Source organism: Hipposideros armiger, unplaced genomic scaffold (assembly GCF_001890085.2).
Source record: "Hipposideros armiger isolate ML-2016 unplaced genomic scaffold, ASM189008v1 scaffold_191, whole genome shotgun sequence".
NCBI lineage: Eukaryota > Metazoa > Chordata > Mammalia > Chiroptera > Hipposideridae > Hipposideros > Hipposideros armiger.
In genome coordinates this window covers 1,274,627-1,294,136 of record NW_017731541.1, presented here as the reverse complement: position 1 = coordinate 1,294,136, position 19,510 = coordinate 1,274,627, and the positions used below count along the sequence as shown (strand labels likewise).

General features: G+C 53.2%; 2 protein-coding genes across 12 annotated transcripts in view; one reads left to right on the top strand and one right to left on the bottom strand.

The window, feature by feature from the left end:
* Nucleotides 1-19,510, top strand: part of ZPBP (zona pellucida binding protein) — a 314,051-nt gene that overhangs the window by 54,734 nt on the left and 239,807 nt on the right. The gene's annotated exons all lie outside the window — the stretch shown is intronic.
* Nucleotides 1-19,510, bottom strand: part of IKZF1 (IKAROS family zinc finger 1) — an 88,582-nt gene that overhangs the window by 34,286 nt on the left and 34,786 nt on the right. The window contains exon 1 of one of the 11 annotated variants that reach the window (XM_019652992.1): nt 10,901-10,915. The exons of the other annotated variants lie outside the window; for them this stretch is intronic. The gene's annotated coding sequence lies outside the window, so the exon portion shown is untranslated. Of the gene's footprint in view, nt 1-10,900; nt 10,916-19,510 lie in introns of those variants that run through there. 11 annotated transcript variants of the gene reach the window in all.

Here is a 19,510-nt window from a genome sequence, read left to right as displayed (position 1 = left end):
CGCGAAGCTTCTCTCCACACGTGCCATCACAGTGACTGTCAGTTACGTGTACAGCGTGGCTGTGGGGTTGAACATGATGGGCGAACTACTGAACTGGCAGAGTGCAGACCACGGCGCCCTCAGGCTTACTGGGCTCGGCCTGAGCCCGTCTTTCCCCAACATACCTGACCACAGACCCTCCCCTACCCCCGTGAAAAATGTATTACAGATTGGGATAATGGGCAGACGCAATGTGAGAAACACTTCTCAAGCTGTTGCTTCATCGTTTCCTAACAAACACTTAGCCTTCTACTCCCATTGTCCCTGGATCGTGCAAACCTCACAGGGACAGTCACTGCCGTGGGTCTCGCCAATCAGAGCTGTCATCAGTTGGTCTGCCCAGGTGCTCACGTGCTGGGGGGCCACAGACGGCCAGCACCGTGATGCCCACCGCATGGTGACCATCGCAGCTTGCTCGACTTCCCTCAGATCCAACCCTTTATATCAACTTTTTGAACCTCAGTTGCTCAGGGTCATGGAGGCACAACCATCTCAGATAATGGAGAAAAGGCAGAGATGCTTTAACAGCTCAGTATTCCCTTTTTCAAAACTGGGGCATTACAATGTATGACCTAATACAAAATGCTCTGAGTCCATGAGGTCACCGCCACAATTACTGCAGATGCTGTAGACACTGGGGCTTGGGTATGACGAGATTTGAAAGTCAGGCTTTAACATGCCCCTCAGCTCCGAGGCCGTAGGGTGTGCATGCATGTGCATGTGTGTGTGTGCGCGCGCGCATGTGTGTGCATGTGCATGTGTGTGTGTGTGTGTGCGCGCGCGTCTGTGCATGTGTGTGTGCGCGTGTGCGTGTGCGTGCACGCGTGTGTGTGTGCGTGCGTGTGTGTGCATGTGCATGTGTGTGCGTGCGTGTGCGTGCATGTGCATGTGTGTGTGCGCGTGCGCGTGTGCGCGTGTGTGAGCTCAGCACTGGAGGTTGGGGAGCTCATGGTCACTGGTAAACCAACAAGCTAAGGGGCCACGGGGTCAGATGTAAGGAAAGTGCCTAAAAACTGTCTCACGGTTAGAAAAGGTGGACTGTGGGCGTCTTGGGTGGTTGAAATGTAAGCCTTGAAATACATAATTTTGTCATATTGTTTTCCATTTTACCCATTGCCATGTAATATAAATAATGTTACATCATTAGACATCAAATGTGAATCCTTTTCAGGAGTATCAGTTCTTTGCCTGGTATAATTCAAATTAACCTTTTAATTTTTTCCTTAAGATTTGATTCCCTAAACAGTCTGAAAAGTTTTAAAATACAAAACGTCGCAGTCGCTATGGAACCGCTCTGCCTCTCCATCGGGAGGGTCCTTATACACCACAGGGACAAGTGACAACTCACCCTGTCCTGTCCTGTCTTATTCTGTCCTGTCCCATCGTGGCCCGTCCCCTCCTGTCCCCTCCTGGCCTGTCCCGTCCTGTCCCGTCCCGTCCCGTCCCGTCCTGTCCCCTCCTGTCCTGTCCCGTCCTGCCCCGTCCTGTCCCGTCCTGTCCCCTCCTGTCCCGTCCCGTCCCATCCCGTCTGGATGACATGCCGGAGCCTCCTGTGGGAACTCTCCTGGCCTCAGTGGTCGCCTGGCTGGCCTTCTTCTCTCCCCACTGCACACCCACATCCAACTCGAGGTCCTCCTCCAGAGCCAGCTCTCCCCCGACCCCACAGGTGCAGATGCTGCTGCCCTCTGACCCACACGGTCACCTGTGTGGGCCTCCACAGCCAATTTCCCTCGAGTCCTTTTGTGACTCCTCTCTTCCTGTTACCCAGGCACACACAGCCCAGCACGTCCACGAAGCCGCTGCCTCACCCAGCGAAGCTCCTCGCCTGCCCACCACCTGGCACGTGCCGGGGGTGGGGGGTCTGCACCCGTGCCCCTTGCCATCGACCCTGCCATTTTCCTGAGATCGCCTCCTTCAAGACTGCCATTATGGGCCACATCTACTTCCAAAGTGCCCACGGTCTGCTCGGACATGAAAGTCCCAAGCCTTGTGTCACATCCTCTAGGACTGGTCACAATGGCCACGACTCTCAGCAGGTAATGCTATTCAGATAGTCGAATGGATGAACCTTCTGGAAAAGGCAAGACAAACCGAGCCCTCTCGCTACACTTCATTTGCAAACACCTTGGAGTTTCCCTTCCGCTGTGCGTACAATTATTTCCTACTAAGCGTCAGTCACAGGATGAGCGTGTTCTCCAGGTCCCAACAGACCTGTGTCCTGCACAGAGACAGGTGTCCTCCTGCCCAGGTAGAAACACCCACCTGTCCTCTGCAGGACCGCACAGCCCGCGGGCGCGGTCACTTTCCCGTCCTGGGAGGCCCCCTCAGGAACCCGCCCTCTCCCGACGCTGCGGTAGCCCTCCCGGCTCCCTTCCAGAATCCTTGGGGTGCAGGCCCCATTCTGAACTTGATGTGGTCTTGTGCCCAGTTCTGAGCTCAGATGAGAGGCTGCAGGTACGCGGCTCCCCATGTCCCCATGTCCCCCTCCCCTGATGACTCAGCCAACTCCTCACACCTGCTTTCTGCAGAGCCATCACATCTGAACAGAAACCCGTTTCCTCAGAAGTTACAAAGCATGTGGCGGAAAACGTTGTGTTTCGTATGTTGGTTACACAGCAAGGCTCCCAAGGAACTTGGTGCGTTTAGGCCAAGGGAATCCTGGGGACGTCACCCTGCCAGCTCCTCCCTCAGCGTGGGACTACGTCTGTTTACTGGCTTTCTGTTGGAGCAGGTCCTCTCTGCCTATGTCACGTCAAGGGTGGCTGCAGGTCAGAGGGCGGGGTCTCGCACTCGCTCTGCCTCCCACCAGCTGTGTGGGCAGGGTCAAGCGCCAACTACCCTGAGCCTCAGTTTCCCCTCCTATGGGAACAGTCATATCCATGTGGTCGGGCTCGCGTGTGGTTTCACGGTGACGCTTAGGAAGGCCCTGCTCTTTGGCAGCCCCTGCAGCTCTCTCCTGAGTGGGAGGCCACGGGCAGGTCAAGGAAACAGCCACCTTCTTGTCAGCACACACTCCACAGCCTGTGGGGTCAGCTACAGCCACTAACATCCACTGAGAGTTACAAACCAGGAAAGCAGCAGGGAGAACTCTGCAAGGCCGCTGCCGGGGACAAGTAAAGACAGACGCGTGTCCTTGGGAATGCTGCTGGCTCCCTGACACCCCGCCTCTCTGCAGGCCTCTCACCCCAAATACCCCTGGTGGGTTCTCACCTCCACATGGGAGTTTCCCTTACAGGGCTGCAGGCGAACTGCCGGGGATGGGACAATTCTGGTTGCTTCAAGAGGAACGTGACAAAGGTGGCCAAAGTCACACCACAGCTGTCAGGTGTGCCTCGCAGAGCAGACCACATACAGAAGCAAACAACAGCCCAATGAACAGATCAGGAAAAGCCGATTCCCGACCCTCTGGCGCGATCTAGGACAACCGGGGGAGTGTCCTGTTTGAGTTTATGTTTCATTACTACAATCTACTTTCCCCATTGACCTAAGTAAGACAGAAAAAGCCCCGATGGATAAGCCTACAGTTTAGAAAGGGAGACGCGGATGAGCGAAGGCCTCCATTCTGGGGTCATTTACAATCTTCCTGCACAGAGCCTCTGGGACACAGCTCACCACAATCGGGGGGTGACACACTCAACAGGCTCAAGGATTGGCTTAGGAGCATTTCCTGAATGCTACATCCTTCTTGCTTTTTCATTCTTTTTGAAGAAAAAATACTTTTTGTGTGTGTGTAGAAATCCTATTCACCTGTTCGAAAGACAGCAAGTATACAGAAGCAGACTTCTATATGATGAAATTTCTAAAATTCACCTCTCTGAAGATAAACACGAAGAGGAGAAAATGGAAAAAACAATAACAAAAACAGAGTGAGAAGGTTTAGTTCAAGCATTAAAAAAAGGGGAGAAGGAAAAAGGGACATTTTCAGGCAATAAGTAAGGGCTGGAGAAGTAATGACAAGACAGAAAGGTCTTGAGCCAGGGGAGGCCGACATAGCGCGGGGTCCTAGATGTCAGTGAAAACTGAAGTTGACTTGGTTTTTCCATTCCACTCCTTATTCCATTGAGGGGAACTGATTCTGGGTCACGCAGGTGAGAGAGGACACTCCACTAGGTCAGTCTGGCTGCAGGCAGGGGTGTGGACATGCTGACGGGCAGGGTGGCCTCCCGGGTGTGTGTGGACAGTCAGCCTGCAACGTGCGGGCCCTGTAAGGACAGGAGGGGACCAGGCGCGCTTTCCACGGTGAAGGTGTCTGTGTTCGCTTGCGACACTGAGAGGACGGGAACGACGGGCCCTGCAGGGCTGTGGGGCCGCCCAGCTCACCCGCCGCCCGAGTGTCTGCTGCGTGGGCCCCACAGCCGGCCCGCACCACGCCTGTGCATGCGCTCTGGCCGCGGTAGCTGCTCATGTTTAGATGTGGTTTTCCTGGCGGCTCTACTCTTCCCGGAGCACCGGGCGAGCTGCCGTTGTCAGTGCGAAAGGGACTTCGGCAGAGGAAGCATGGGAGGTGAAAGGCAGCCTTCTGACTGCTAAGCTCGCCCCAGCCTGCTGAGGTGTGGTGACTGTCACACATGGAGGAGGCACAGGAGATGCTGCTCCCGACTGAAAACGGGGAGGAGGCACAGAGAAAGGGCTGAGGGCTGCGAGCCGCATCGTGCAGCCCTCCCGCAGGCGCCGGGCCCGGGCCCCCGCCAGGCCCTACAGACACTCGGCCATTCCCGCCGGTCCCCACAGCTGGCCCTGTGTCAAGCCCCAGAGATTCCAGGAGCCCAGGCGCTGCTTCAGGGAGGCCAGAGATAAAGTAATCTCCCCCAGGACACGCAGAGGGTGGGTCCCCTGCAGTCCCTCCCTTCCAGAGGCTCGCAGGGGTCCCTCCAGAATTCCAAGCACACGGTGACTCAGCAAAGGAAAAGGAACAGTTTGTGCTGTACTGCCCCTCGTCCCCAAGCCCACAGCTCACTGTCCCCTGTCCCCGAGCCCACATCACACTGTCCCCTGTCCCCGAGCCCACAGCACACTGTCCCGTCCCCGAGCCCACAGCACACGGTCCCGTCCCCTGTCCCCGAGCCCACAGCTCACTGTCCCCTCGTCCCCGAGCTATAATGGAAGTGTTCGTGTGTTCGTGCTGAAACTTCTGGGGCTGCCAGTGACTTGACCACAGTATGAGGACATGACACCTACATCCTGGCTTTCCCATTTCTCCCTGTTCTCCTCCCAAAAGCACGTTTGTCAGGCAGCCGGCTGGGGGCTTGGGGTAGGGAAGACTGGAAGGTGGGAGACACCGCAGCGTGTCTGTCAAGCTGGCTGCAGAGGGAAGACGGGGCTGAGGTCGGAGGTGCGGCCGGGACGGAAGCATGTGGTTGGGTGGATGCATCTGGCCTGAATGCCAGGGCACGCGCATGTGCGCATGTGTGCGTGTGCGTGTGCGCGTGTGCACGCGTGTAAACGGCACACAGAGGCTGCTCTTGCTGCACACGTATTTATAAAGGCAGTTCAGTATAGACTCGAAGACACGGAGCCCTTCACTGGCATCACTCATTACTCAGCAGCCTCTGGGTTCCTGACACTTCTGTCAAAATCTCACATCTCTTGGGAAAAACCTCCAAATATCACACTTTTTTCCTAGTAGATGTCAGCTGTTTCTTAGGATTACAGTGTCTCAAAAAGTCCTGTCCTTCACTTAAGCAACATTTCTTTGAACTGAGGGAGGTTCCTCCCTTTCTTTCCCCTCTCTCTGGAGTTTTATGATTCAGCACCACTTCCTGGGAAATATGTGAAAAGAACCAGGGTAGCCCGTGCTCTCTCCTCATTTAGAATCCAAGCTGTGTGAGGCGCTGCCCACTTCTACGAGCAGGTACCGGGTGCCAGCCACTGTGTGACACACTTTCTATCCATCAGCAGCCTTCTTTCATCCCTGCAGCAATCCGTGAGGAAAACGGGACCCATTCTACAAGTGAGAGAGAGAGAAGGCTCAGAAATGTGGGTGACCTGCCGGGAACTGGGGGAGCAGGCACTCGGGCCCAAGTTCAAAAGGCTCCAGACCCCGTGTTTTCCAGCCCTGTGTGTCCACTGCTCCGGCTGTGCCACTCCAAGGCTGCCATATGCACCAAAGTGCCTGAAAGCCGAATGAAACATCGTGACTGAAGTTAGAATTTTATGGCCAAGGGCGCTAATGAGGAATCCTGCTCCGGCCATCGTCCCGGGGCTGAGCCGACTGGCAGACCCTCCAGTCCTCGCAGTTGATGAGTGTATTCAGCGAGGCCCTCTGCATACACCGCGGGACACATCATTCCACGAGTGACCTGCACTCCAGACGTGGCCCGCGTGTGGCTGTGAGGGCCGAGGGAGTCACAGGAAATCATACAAGGAGAATAAGCCCTCTGATCGCAGGACAGTGCAGCTAGGAGGGGCAGGAGGACAAGGACCCCCGGCAACCAGTAGCCTGGCCCGAGCTGGGGGACAGCATCAGGCCAGCGCCTGGCCCTCAGGAACACCAGCCTGCATCCACCCGGGGGGGAGCTTGGTAGGAGCGATGACCAGGTCTGGCCGCCCAGCCGGGCCAGAAGAAGGAACAGGGAATTCCCAGTGGAAATGCCGGACAGCCGCGTACCTGGCGGGACGCAGAGAGGGGCGAATGGCTCGACTCCAGAGGTCTCTGGAAGCTGAGAAGACATCCCTGCTGCGGGGGTAGTGGGGTGGGGATGGGCCAGGGCTCAGGATGGCGATGGCTGGGAGACAGGGATGCAGAGAGATGTCCCTAACACCACACAGGCCGAAAGACGGAAGCTGGGAGCCAGCGGGTGGTCTGGGCGGGATGGGATCATTGGCTCAGAGTCGGGAAGTCCTGTCTGAGGTGCTGGGCTCCTGAGGCAGAGACATGCACCCCAGGGCCTTCCATGGCCCGGTCCATCTGCAGTGGAGTCTGCAGTGGGCCCGCTGGTGGGAAACGCCAGGCTTTAGAGAAAAGCCACGCTGGCGATCGCCAGGCCTGCGTTCCCCAGAGCCCCAATGGTACACCCCGTCCTCTCCCCTGTCAGCCATTTGTCCTCCTCCCGCCTCGTCCAGATGCCCCCAGGAGGCAGGGCCCGAGAGGAGGGTTGTGACACGGCTGCCTGTGTGTCATATTGTAACTGGGTTTCCACATCCTCCTGGCTGTATTGTAAGAGGCCTAAAGAGGAACAAGGGTGAAGAATGAAATGTAGGAATGCAGGGAAAGAGGAAGCTGCCGCGACACCGGCCCAACCGAAATGCAAAGAATTATGGAGAAGTGACAGAAAGGGAAGCAAGAATCAGGAATTGCATTCGGTGGCTTAGCAGAGCGCGTGCGCACACGCTCACACTGACACTCGCACAGCCTTTCCTGCGTCTCAGAAAAGTCCTAAAGGGCATGATCTCAGCCTCCGCGGAGGGACAGGGATAAGGCTGCTTTGCCGTCCAGCTGGCTGGGCGGACACAGTCCAGTGACCCCTGCATGTCGGCCGTAAGTGGTACGAGAGCCAGAAATCCCTAGTGATTCCAGGAGGCCATTCTGTTATTTTCCTCCTGTGTTTAAAAAGCCAGAGTAAAAACATGGCGAAATTTCCTCGCATCATAATCAAAAATTTAATTTTAGGGCAGAGACAAAGAAAAAATGCACTAATGGAACAGAAATTATACGCATATCTTCAGGTAGATCTGCTTTGAAACCTCTAAATATCATTTTTAACAATGAAAGCAGGAAAAGCCCGAAATCTAGGGAAAAACGAGAAAGAAACTGTGAATTAACCGGTTTGCGGCATTTTCTGTTTGTGGAGATAACTGGCGGCAGAACTCGGAGGCAAAGACATTTCCAGCCCGGCAGTTTGGAGTTTGCTTAGAAAAAATTCCTTATCTCCTATTTTCACAGGCCTGTGGCAGAGGCGCGGGGGGCCCAGGCAAGGACGCCTTCCCGCGGCCACCTCCCCAGGTCTCCAAATTCAGATGGAAAGTTCCCTCACAGGCGCAGGTTTTTAAATTAATACACAGTTTTCCCTCTTCCTTATTTTGCAAGAGGAACACTGGCTACCCGAGGAAAATGACGGATTGCCTCTGGAAAGTTTCCATTTGAATGGTCCCTTCACAGAATTATTTCTTGCAGTTTATCCCTTGCAAGCAGACACATTCAAATTTGCCATGAATCTAAAACGGCCTGCTGAGCAGGGACTCCGGGTAGGGCAGTGGGTCTGGTGAGGGCTGTCCTGCATGGCGTTGTCCCCCCTCCTCCACCCCCATCTTTCTGTCCAGCCTCCCAGGTGGTGGTCGGCCAGTGCCCTGGCCACACCTCACATCTTCAACCCTTTGCCACTGCCCACGGATGGCACGGGCCCCAGAGCAGTTTCAACTTCAGTGCTCTTAGCTGAGATGCTGTCTGAGGGGGAAAGTGTGCTCTCATGGGCGCGGCCACTTCCCTGACAATCCAGGTCAGTCAAGTTCCGCTGGACAGAGGCTGCCGGTCAGAGGCTGCCCAGGAGAGAGGCGTGAGGCCCATCTCCACCCAGGCCCAGGCCCGCCCTCCTCCACACCCAGCGACTCCACCCTCCGGCTTCCTGGGTGAAAGTTCTAGATGACTCCATGCATGGCTCATGTCCCTGTCCCACCATGACGTTTGAGACACTGAAGTGTGACACTGACTGCTGCGGCCTGAGCGTGCCATGTAAAAGCAAGACACTTAACGTTTCCTACATAGATAAACTTGAGGTTACTTCTTCCAGAGGCTTTCACTGAGCACCTGCAGTGCCAACTCGGTGCCACGTCCTCCCCTGTGGCCACAGGCCTATAAAACAAGGGCACTGACTTACTTTTAACCAAAGGAGGGAAGAGCAGACACGCTAGACACAGCCACTGAAGGCCTGTGACCCAAAGCCCTGGAGTTCTTTTTTTCTCTGCTTTTGGCAAGTTGGTTTCTCACCTCTGGCTGTGTTCTTTCCTTTTTCCTGTCTAAAACAAGTGCATGGTAGCAAAGACCCCGCCTCGGGCACCGTATCACCCTACTGTCTCCTCAGCCTGCCTTTTACCCCTCCCTCGGGCGGGGGTAACCCAGAGCACCCGGTCAGCTGTGCCATTTACTTCCTTTCTGCCCCTGGCCGAGGCTGCAGGAAGGGCTGTGCTCACCCTCCACCGGCAGCTCTTGGCCAGTGGGGGGCACCATGCGTGCCCCCCTCCAGCACTCCCTGGAGGCTGGGGTGGGATAGAAGCCCAGTCCCCACAGAGGTGGCCGCAAACCTCTGCATTGCTTTTCTCTGTGTCTTTCTCCCCTGTCCCTCGGTCCGCTGTGCCTCCCCCGCCCCCACCCCAGGGTTACCTATTAGATGAAATGAACGGATCATGTGCTCACAGCACTCCTGCCCGTTGCCGTGGTGGGAAGCCAGGGTGCGAAAACCGCTGACCTCCCCAATATCCCAGGTAAGGGAGGCTGGATCGCGAAGCACCTGGTGTGTTCAGGTCCCAAGTTACAGACAAACACGGACAGAAGCCAGGGTGCGGGGTGGAAGGCTCTGCCTTCTCCGGACCCTTCTGTCATCGAGTTTTAATACAATTCCCACATCCTGGCTCTGGGACGAGTCTTCCAGTTTATAACAGAGGCTCCAGGAGAAACATGTAAAAGGGTTGTGGACACTTTTCAATAGATGAAAGTTTAGTAAGTTGCTAGGAGATTTAGAGATTCACTAACGAGAGACCCTTCGTGAAACATGACAAACCTGAAGACTGGTCATGGAGACAAAGGTGCACTGACTGGGCCCTTGTGGCAGTCACGGTTCCCACGGCCTCCGGAGCCACACGGGCCTGGTCTCACTCACGGCCAAGCTCCGGCACGTCCGGCCTCAGTGTCCCCACTGGAGGACTGGCTCCCATGGTGAGTCACTCCATTTGGTGACTTCAGAAAATCCCTCACGTTATGGCTGGAGATGAGACAAAAGGAGGCGGCAAACTTCTGATTCCACTCTCCCGTACAAACATTAGGCTGAACACGGCAGAACTTAAGCCTCTTAAGTTCAAATGCCAAGGAAAGAGGAAAAGCCAACAGACATATGCCCGGAGGGCCGCCAGACAGACATTCAGCCCATTCTGAGAGGCGTGGTGGTGATCAGAGAGATGGACAGTGTAACCCCTTTGCCCCATTCAGAATCACTAAACTTAAACATGCAAACTGGGAGAGATGAGCATCGTGGCCGACTCCCCTCCCCTTGACAGCACACACACCCACAATTCACACATCCATCTGCAGCCGTCGGTGGCGATAGGTCAAGGATGAGAAAGAAAGTAAAACTGGCCTCTGAGGCAACAAGCAAAAGAGAAGTAGAAAGCCTCTGAACTCCAATTCACACAGGCACTCGGCACGTCCCCCCACCCCACTCCTGGGGAGCTCCAGCGCCCTCGCCTGAAGCACGGTTGTGAAAATGACTCAATGGCTCCTTCTTAACACCCAGCAGATCTGAAGTTGCAAGTCAGAAAGGAGAGAAGGACTGAGGACACCACCCTGACAGACAAGAGGACGCAAAGCCTGGGTCATTCGGGGACAGTGGCATCTCTGCCCACAGTGACTTGTTCTGAAAGGAAGTCCCAAGCCCATACGGTCAGATGAAAGCACGTGTGCTTTCTGGCTACGTAGCTGCCATCTGTACCCTTAGGAAAGGCCTGGGAGAGACGGCCGGGTCCACTGGAGGCGTGAGAAACGTTTGCTGAAGGGATGAGCAAGCGAGCGAGCGAGCGAGCTGAGGGTACAGCCCCCCCCCCACCCGGGTTTAGAGTGTGCCCACACGTGGTCTCGCCGGAACGCCAGAGCTACTAGTTACAATAGTAAACTTCACTTAGGAAGAAAAGGTTCAAGCTATTCTAGAAACAATACCTGGGGCCCAGTAGGTTCTAGAAAAGGGTCCTTATCCAGCAAGGTTAAAAGACACCCCAAGTGAAATGGAGCAGGCCTGAGCAGTCTGGAAAATGTTGTCATGAGGAAGCACCCCGTCTCGTCCCCCCTCCATGTGCTAAATGACAAGCTGTGGCTGAGGTGGGCTGTGAACACGGGCTGTGGTCTCGAGTGTCAGCCCTGCACGCGGCCCAGATACCACGGGGTCACCGACCAGCCGGCTGAACACCTGGGCAGCAACGTGTTCCTCGTGGCTTTGTTTCTGTGCAGATGTCAATCTGGTCTCCACTGCATGCAAAATGCATAAATCTGAGGTAGGGGTCAAAGTTTGCTTCCCGGGTCCTGCTGCTGGGAAAGTAGATAATGGAGGGAATAAAGAACATTCTGAGATTCAAAACAGGAAATGGGTGAATTCAGTGCCCCTTCTGGGAAATGATGAAATGCAATGTGTTTGAACCTTAAGGTGTAATCATGCAGAACGCACTTTATCAAGGTTCTTAAGACATTTAATTTCACTTCATGATAAATGACTTTTTTTTTTTTAATTAAAGAACCCAACTAATAGAATGGTTAAGCCCACTCCCCTGCCATATCATAAAACTACAGGGAGCTCAGGTATTTTCTATTAGCAGACAATAAAAGAAGAGAAAGTACCTAATGGGTAGTTGTGAGGTGGCGAGTATTTCAGTCATCTCAAAGCTGAACTTACGAAGTTTATTGGTTGGTTTTGTCCAGAGATGTAATACACAGGTTGAATTAAACTACTAGAATCACGGTTACGACACCAGTCCCTCATGCTGGGAAGCATAGCTAGTATTTTTAAAAGCAGGTCTTCATCTCCAAGTGTGTAAGCCCAAAGTCCATGCTGCTCTCTGTTCACTGATCCTCAGGGGCCTAGGCACGGCCCAAGTGACACCAACTTTTTGCTCCCGTCTGAAACTCAGCATGCAGGGACTCAACGGCACTAACAGCTCTGCTCACCCCGAGAGTTCTTTTCACAGATTGGCACACAGAGCGGTTGTACAAATCGTACCCAAGATCTACATTTATGAGTAACCCATGCAAATGAGAGGGAATGAAAGAACAGAAGATGGTGGGAAATCTAACAGCGTAAATATTTTCACACTTCAGTGACACATTTCTAACGGTTACGAGTGAGGCAGTTATCGGCGCGTGGTGGAAGGCCACCAGCAGAGTCTGCTGCCGTAACGTGCTATCAGAGCCCAATTTGTCTCCCATCTGCCTGCCTCCCGGTCCAGCCCAAGGAGCGTCTCTCCAGCTGCAGAGTCACCTGCCAACAAACTCCCCCTCACCACTGGAGGACGACGATGGCAGGACTGGCTGGTGGGCTCCGAAACTTCACCTGTCTCACCTGTTCAGTTCACCCACTTCCCAGGTGGGCCTGAAAATCAGAGCTGGCTTCTATGCAATGAACACCAACGGAGGAGGTGGCAACAGCAGGGAGGAGGGGAGGTTTGCACTGCCTTCTGGACCAACAGAGACTGGCCTTGACAGCTGGGCTCTCCTAAAGGAGCTCGGCCCCGCGTGGGTCCCAGGGTTTCCTGCCACGCTCCCCTGGACGTGGTAGCACCCGCGTGTGGCTGCTCGGGGAGGAGGGGCAGCTGGCTCCAAGCCACGGGGTCGCCATTGGTGACTCAAACCCCGGGCTGCTGGCTGCAGGGCCCTCCCCAGGGCCACCCCCACTCACAGCTCTGCTCAAACACCTCAACCGACTTAGATATCATTTTTCTTTCTCACTTGGGTTCTTGTACCTAACTTGGGCTTTGCAAACCTACAGCTTTCTGAATGAATGTGTAAAAAAGATGCGCTGTCTCATTTCTATGCCTTGACTCAAACGTTGCATGGAGGGTCCCCTGTGCCCTGAACTTATTTTTTGTAGACCCTGTAACATTACTCAAAATATAAGAATGATCCCCTACATCTGACAGGGCTTCCACTAGGGCAATACACCTACACGATCTCATATGAAACAGAAGCCGTGGTTCAAACTAGCAATCACTCTTGGGGGTAAACTCTGCCGACGACCGCCACCCCAGTCCCCATCCCAGCCATGCGATGGCTGCCTCGGGAATGTGTTCACGGGATGCCTTTTCTGAGGTCAGACAGGACCTCCCTTGGCCCACGCGGAAACCAAAGCCACCTTCCAGCTTCCTTGGCCCACAGTTTTGTCCTCCCCCGTGATTCTCCTGCCTGTCTGTGAAAATTCTACCCATTCTTGAGGGGACAGAGCATGTGGTGTCTTCTAAACAGCCTACATGCTCTACACACTTTTCCTCAAAGCTGACTTTGCTCCTTGCGTGTTCTGTGGGTTTCTATTCTTCCACTGCAGTGTTTCTTCCCTGTGGGAAGGCCTGTGGGCCTGACTCACCCCCTGTATTCTCGCTTCATCACACGCCCACCAAACACTGCAAGGGTGAAGACAGCACATGCCACGATCCAACTGCCCTACCAGTGTCCTAAGGCCATTTAAAGTTCCACGCCAGGACTTTTCAGGGTCACGCTTGGTCTTTGGAAGGTAACCAGGATCACAAACAAGCAGACCTAACATCAAAAAGGGCAGCACCAGAGAGTCCAAAGAACAAAAGACTCAGGAAAGTTGGGTTCACACAAGCTGTGTGATTTGAAGATGCACTAATTAACCTCATAAATTTTATAACCAACCAGGAAGCCAAGAAGAAGTGTGGACGGCTAGAGGCCCATCGCCATCTCTGGCATCGTGTGGTCTGGGCACGGGCTGGGACCTTTCTCATCTGGGAAACAGAGCAGCGCTACCCCCAAGAGCTACGCCAGATAAACCACATGGCCAAGATCGGCACCCCCTATATCCCTCCAATCGATGCCCAGTTATGTCAGCCCAGAGTCACTCAGCACCCTAGGTGCCTGACCGGCACATGCTATTAAACAAGCGGGTACCATTACTGTGTAAAAGAACAAGTCACTTCCTGAAACTGTTTTGTGCCAACGACCTCAGGTTCTGTTGGGTTTACTTTTCTCCATGTCTACCTTCAGAAGGGTTGCCTGCCTGTAACCACATCTGCCTGGTGCTTCCATGTGTTCATTCCTGACACAAAATGGTGCCTGAGACCTTATGTCCTGTGGGCAGAGCCTGTGCAGGCACCATGGTGACGTCCATGGCTTTAAAACCACCACCTTCATGTTTGGATTTTGGTGCCACAGTAATGAGGAAGCAGCACCTTACAGAGGTGTTTTACCTCAAAGAACACGCCAAAAATAGCTGTTTCTCAAGGCATCTCTCTCTCTCTCTCTCTCTCTCTCTCTCTCTCTCTCTCTCTCTCGGAGGTGAGGATTTTGCTAACAGTCAATTTGTGGGGCATCTCATGAAATCCCTTGTCAGCAGTCTTTTTCTTTTTTCGGCTAGGGCGTCCACGGCTTCTGAAAAGTCAGACATGTCATTTCCAGTGGCAGCCATCAAGGACTTCAAAGACTTTATTTTTCTGAAAAGCCTCAAAAAATAAATTCCTTTCCCTATTTCTGAATCAACGATTTGGAAAGTATGGCCAACTGATGGGAAAGCAACAGACAGGTCTCTCTGACATGGGACTTCTCCTGGAAATGCCCCTGGCATAGCAGAGGAAAATCTTGTGATTCTAAATAAAGGAAAAAAACCGCACTGCATACTTTGATGATAATAAAATGTCTCTCCCTCTGCTGCAGGCCCCCTGTTTCTTGTGGACCTTAGAATGGGAGCTTTCCTGACCCAGGGAGTGGGGACCCGTCCCCAGCAGCAACACAGTATTGTCCTACCAGCCATGACAATGCATGGACTGTCACAGAGAGAACCATCCACACACCTCTTACTGGGAAACACACTTTCTACCTGATTTCTCTTTCACTTAAACTTTCTAAAACACCTCTCCACACCTGCATGTGAGGGAGCCATGAAATGATGCGACACCACACCAGACGTTTCAACTGAGCTCAGGAAATTCTGGATTTACAGAAGGACCAGTTTGTTTAAAGGCAACATTTCCACTTACAAAAGTAAAAATTAAACTCAACTGAAAATGGGACAGACACGCCACCTGCAAAGCTAGCCTCACGCGGAAAGCGATGAGGGTGAAGGGACATTCCAGTGGGAACGATGGCGGGTTTCTCTGCTTTTGCTTTATGTGTGCTGTGAGTTTTGCTCACTTTAAGGAACTCGCAGAAGCTTAGTTTTCAGTGGTTCAAAAAGCCCGGCTTTGACCTTCGTCCTGGCTTGCTGACGAACGATCCCAAACGTCTCCCTTTACACACGCTTGTGCTGACAGTGAGGCCAGTGGTCGCAGAGGGGTGGGGATCAGACGAGTGGAGGACTCAGAGGGCCATGCTTGCTAACTTCATCTTAAAAACAACAACAACAACAAAAACCAGACTATCTGATTTTTTCTTTTTTTAAAGGCTATGTTTTCAGCCAGGCACCTTGCAAAGAAGCTGAAATAAGCATCTCAAGGGAGGGCCTTGTCTCCTTCACCACTGTCCCTGCCTCTGGCACATACAGTTGTTCCAAAAGATCTTAACACGCTAATGTGAGACATTGCACCCAACATGACATGGTCGTTTGCAGACCCTGCTCTGAGGCTCAGACATGGAAGGGGCAGGCACACAATGAGTGGGGTATGTCTCACTAGCTGTTCCTGAGAACCTGACACATGTTCTTAGGGGACACAGGTCCGGGCACAGAGGTGACAGCTGAGTGTGTGCGCTTGCTCCGTGAGGCCCTTCAGAGCCAGAATGGTGATGGAGTTCAAAAGCACACCGAGCGTGTTTACCATCCATGTTTCATGAGCTCACAGAGGCGATTCCCACGGGATGGCCAAATCGGTTTTGGCGTGCCATCGTCCACCGCACCCTGAGGCAGACGTAGATTTGGACAGAGGCGGCTCGTTGGAGGCAGTGGCTGGGCTTCCTCCTTCACTTGCCTCCCCTGCCAACGCCAGTGTCACCCTGTGGGCGCCATGTTTTAGGGAGGACTTGGGCACACAGAACAATGCCCAGGAAGAGTGAGAACGGAGAGGAGAAGCAAAGCAGGTGTCTGGTCGTGTTTATGCTGTACTGGGGGAAATAAACACCAGCCAGGAGGCGGGGGTGTTCAGAGGACCTGAGGCAGCTGTCTCTTAGGTGTGAAGGGCCCTCACACCAAGAGAAAGTGTTGATACGGCAGGTGGCTGCAGGGGTGGCTCTAGACAGAAGCACATTGACTCCAAGCCTTTCCTAATAATCTGTGTCTCTCAAAACCTACAACAGGCATCCAAACAGGATGGCCCATCCCCTAGAAGGACGCTAAGGATTTACGCCCTGGCGCTTGTCACTGCTCCGCGGCTTCCATCTGGAATGTTCTGCGGGGGCGGGCATTGTCTGTACAGCAGCACAGCATTGGGCAAACACGCCGCACGCGCAGGTGGTTCTGTGGGCACTGGGGGTGGAGGCGCGTCCGTGTTAGAAGCTTTCCAAGATGCCTGTTGTTTCATCCACGAGCAGAAAGAAGCTCCAGTTCAATTCGCCTGTTCACTAGGGGGAGGGGCATTCGGGAAAAGCGGCCATGAATTCAATGCGTCAAGTTCAACATTTTCATTAAAACGAGCAGATGTTCAAACAGGCAGAATTGTCCGTGGGACGATTTACATTTCAGTTTTGTTTTTTCCCTCTTCACTGTTTTACTCTCTCCGCTCAGCTCTCCCTCCAGAAGGTAAACTCTTTGAGCTCCTGAATTTGTCTTTCCTGGGCTTAGTGGGGTGCCTGGGACGAGTAGATCTTTGTCAAGCCTTTGTCTCAGGAATCGGCCCCCCAAAGCCAGCTCGGTGCCCCTGGCTCTGGAATGCTGACACCACGGTGTGGAGCTAGCGTTCCTGGCGGTATTTGCAGCTCACTCAGCTTCTTGAGGGAACCAGTTCTTATCAGCGTGGACTCCCCAGGACATCTAGTCTAGTAGCTTGTATTGGACTCAGGCATCGCACTTTGCAGAGAAAATGGCTTGAGTTACATCTCAATACGCACTCAGATTTCTTGTCAGTTTGCAAGGCTGAATAGCATAAAACAAATTCGTAATATATACCTATGGGCTTTTTAATAAGAAGGTGAGTCCACGTGGGGCACGCTAATCCTTGCTGAGACCCCAGGATGCGGTTAATTGAGATTACTTGTCCCCTTAAGGGTCAGGGGAAAGTTAGACGGGGTGACCTTCACAGACTCTAGGCTGTAAAGCCAATTCTAATTGTACAGCAAAATGGAAAAATATTCATTTGTTTCATATTTTCCCATCTATATTTGACTTAATTTTTCAGATGACACATTTTATTTTTCCCCTCAACGGGGGAAGCCTTGCTCCCTGCCCTTCTGTTTTGATTATTTTCATCCGCTGGATGAAACGTTGCTTCCCGACTTCTAACTCCCTCCTGAGATGGTTTTCTATCTCTGCCTCCAGTCTTGTGAAGAGACACAAACAGGAGACGTGTCCTGCCCGCAAGGGTCTTGCAGTCTGGCCGTCCGCATCGTCTGGGCACAAGACCCCGAGGCAGCCCTGTGGCAGCTTATGTCTGAATGCCGGCGCGTGCTAGCGCTAAGAGTTCCCATTCTTTCTGCACAGGTGCACAAGAGTGCAAGCATTCTCCACGTGCTCAGATGAACTCAGGTAAATAGCTTGGCAGTTGTAAGATATGCGTCCTAGATCACAAAGGGTGGAAAGGTGAGATGCCGGCCACTGGCCCTCGTGGGTTGACAATGAGAAAAGGAACTTACAAATGCTGCTCAATGACTTCATCAAAGGTTCACGGGAAGGGACAAAGAATGAACACAGAGGTAGCTAAGAGGTGTGGCCGGTCCATCCAGCCAGACATGAGGAAATGCGGACAGTAAACACATGGCAAAGTGTTCATCCTTTCCAACTCAGTTAGGCAAATTCATGCATTTTTAAAGTCCCACTTTACACAGTGTGCACTGAGGAAAAAATGTACGATTGATTCAATGCACTCTGCCGGTGGGGACAGCGGAGCCCTGGGGGAGGCCCGCCCCCATCACAGTGGAGAAAGGCAGGCAGCTGAGACTTGAACCCACAACTTCTGCTTCAAAACCATCTACAACAAGCTGGGCTCCCTTCCAGAGGCGTTTTTTAGGGTGAATTGATAAGTCATCCCAAGAAGCAATTCCCACTACTTTATAATTGAACCTTGTTTTTGAACAAACCAGTGGCATTCCCCAGGTTAATTCAGCAATTTATTCAACAGTCTAGGTTCCAAATAGACAGCTGACTATTTCTAAAAGAAAAAGAAAATATTCAAAAGTATGTGCTCGGGGCTCTGAAGGACCAGCAGGTGGGAACTGCAGAGAAGGTGTGAGCGATGGAATAAATCCAGACCCCAGGACCAGCCCGGGCACACGCGCTCTGGGGGCGGAGTCCTCTAACTGCTGCTGTCACAGCACCACGCTCCACACTCACCAGGTGACCTGTACTCTCCACAGCCACAGCCAGCAGCCTTGTCACCACTGTGTGTTTTTCTGGTACAACCCCTGTACAAAGAAGTAGTTGTCACTGTCAACAAGTCCTGCACCAGGTGACCCCTAAGTCACTTAACAAGCAGCAAAAAGCAAGAGCTAGTGACCTGGGGACTGTGTGGCCGGCTCCTCCTGTCACAGCCATCTATCCTGCTACTTCAGGTGACCTGTCACACAGGATTGCGGCGCCTGGGGGTCCTGGGCAGCCTTTCCTTTGTGCCTCTGAGAAAGATCCATCCCTGGGCCAAAGGCTGCGTCCCTGGTCCTTGCACTCCAGCGGTATGATCTTAATGAAACTGCACACAAGATCAATATTGGAAGGAAGGAGGGGGGTGAGGGAGGGAGGGAGGGAGGGAGGGAGGGAGAGACTAAGACAGAGAGAGAGGGAGGAAAGAAAGACAGGAAGAAAGAAAGAAAAAAGATCCGAAGACAGTAACAGCCCAATCAAAGCCACAGTGCTGAACCTGTGAGTCTGAATCATGGTGTGCTCAGAAAACGCGGCGGCCACAAAAGTCCGCGCTACCTCCTTGAGCGCGAGAAGAGCCCTGCTTCGTGAGCACCGCGTGTCCCTCACACAGGAAGACTGAGGTCTGGGCCAGGGGGGGCCCGCCTGGGCTATCAGGACAGGGGTTTGAAGTGAAGCACCAGGCTGTTTCCTCAGGCTGCAGTGCAGGCAGCTTGCTGCTTCCCTTTGCCAAAAAAAACCCCCAAACACCCCCCCCTTTACCACCTCTGCTCCCCTGCTTCCTCAGGCTGCAGCAGCTTCTTCTATAAGAAGCTGTGGAGAGGCCTCATTGGGCACAACCTTTGCAAACAGTTTCGCACACGTGAGGGTGTCCATACTGATTTAGCACCTGTCCTGGCGGCGTTCTCCTGGAATGGCTCTATGTCCGTAAGCAGTTGCCTTGTTTCAAAAATTCAAATGGATGTAGCACCCCCAACAATTACCACAGGGCGTGCATGAAAATCAAACGAATGGATGAAGACTAAAGCTAATATCCGTCCGTATTAATTCAGCTCCTATGCTTTGGAAAATGAGTGTTTTCCAAGTTATGTTTTGTTTTAGTCTCGTTACTTTGT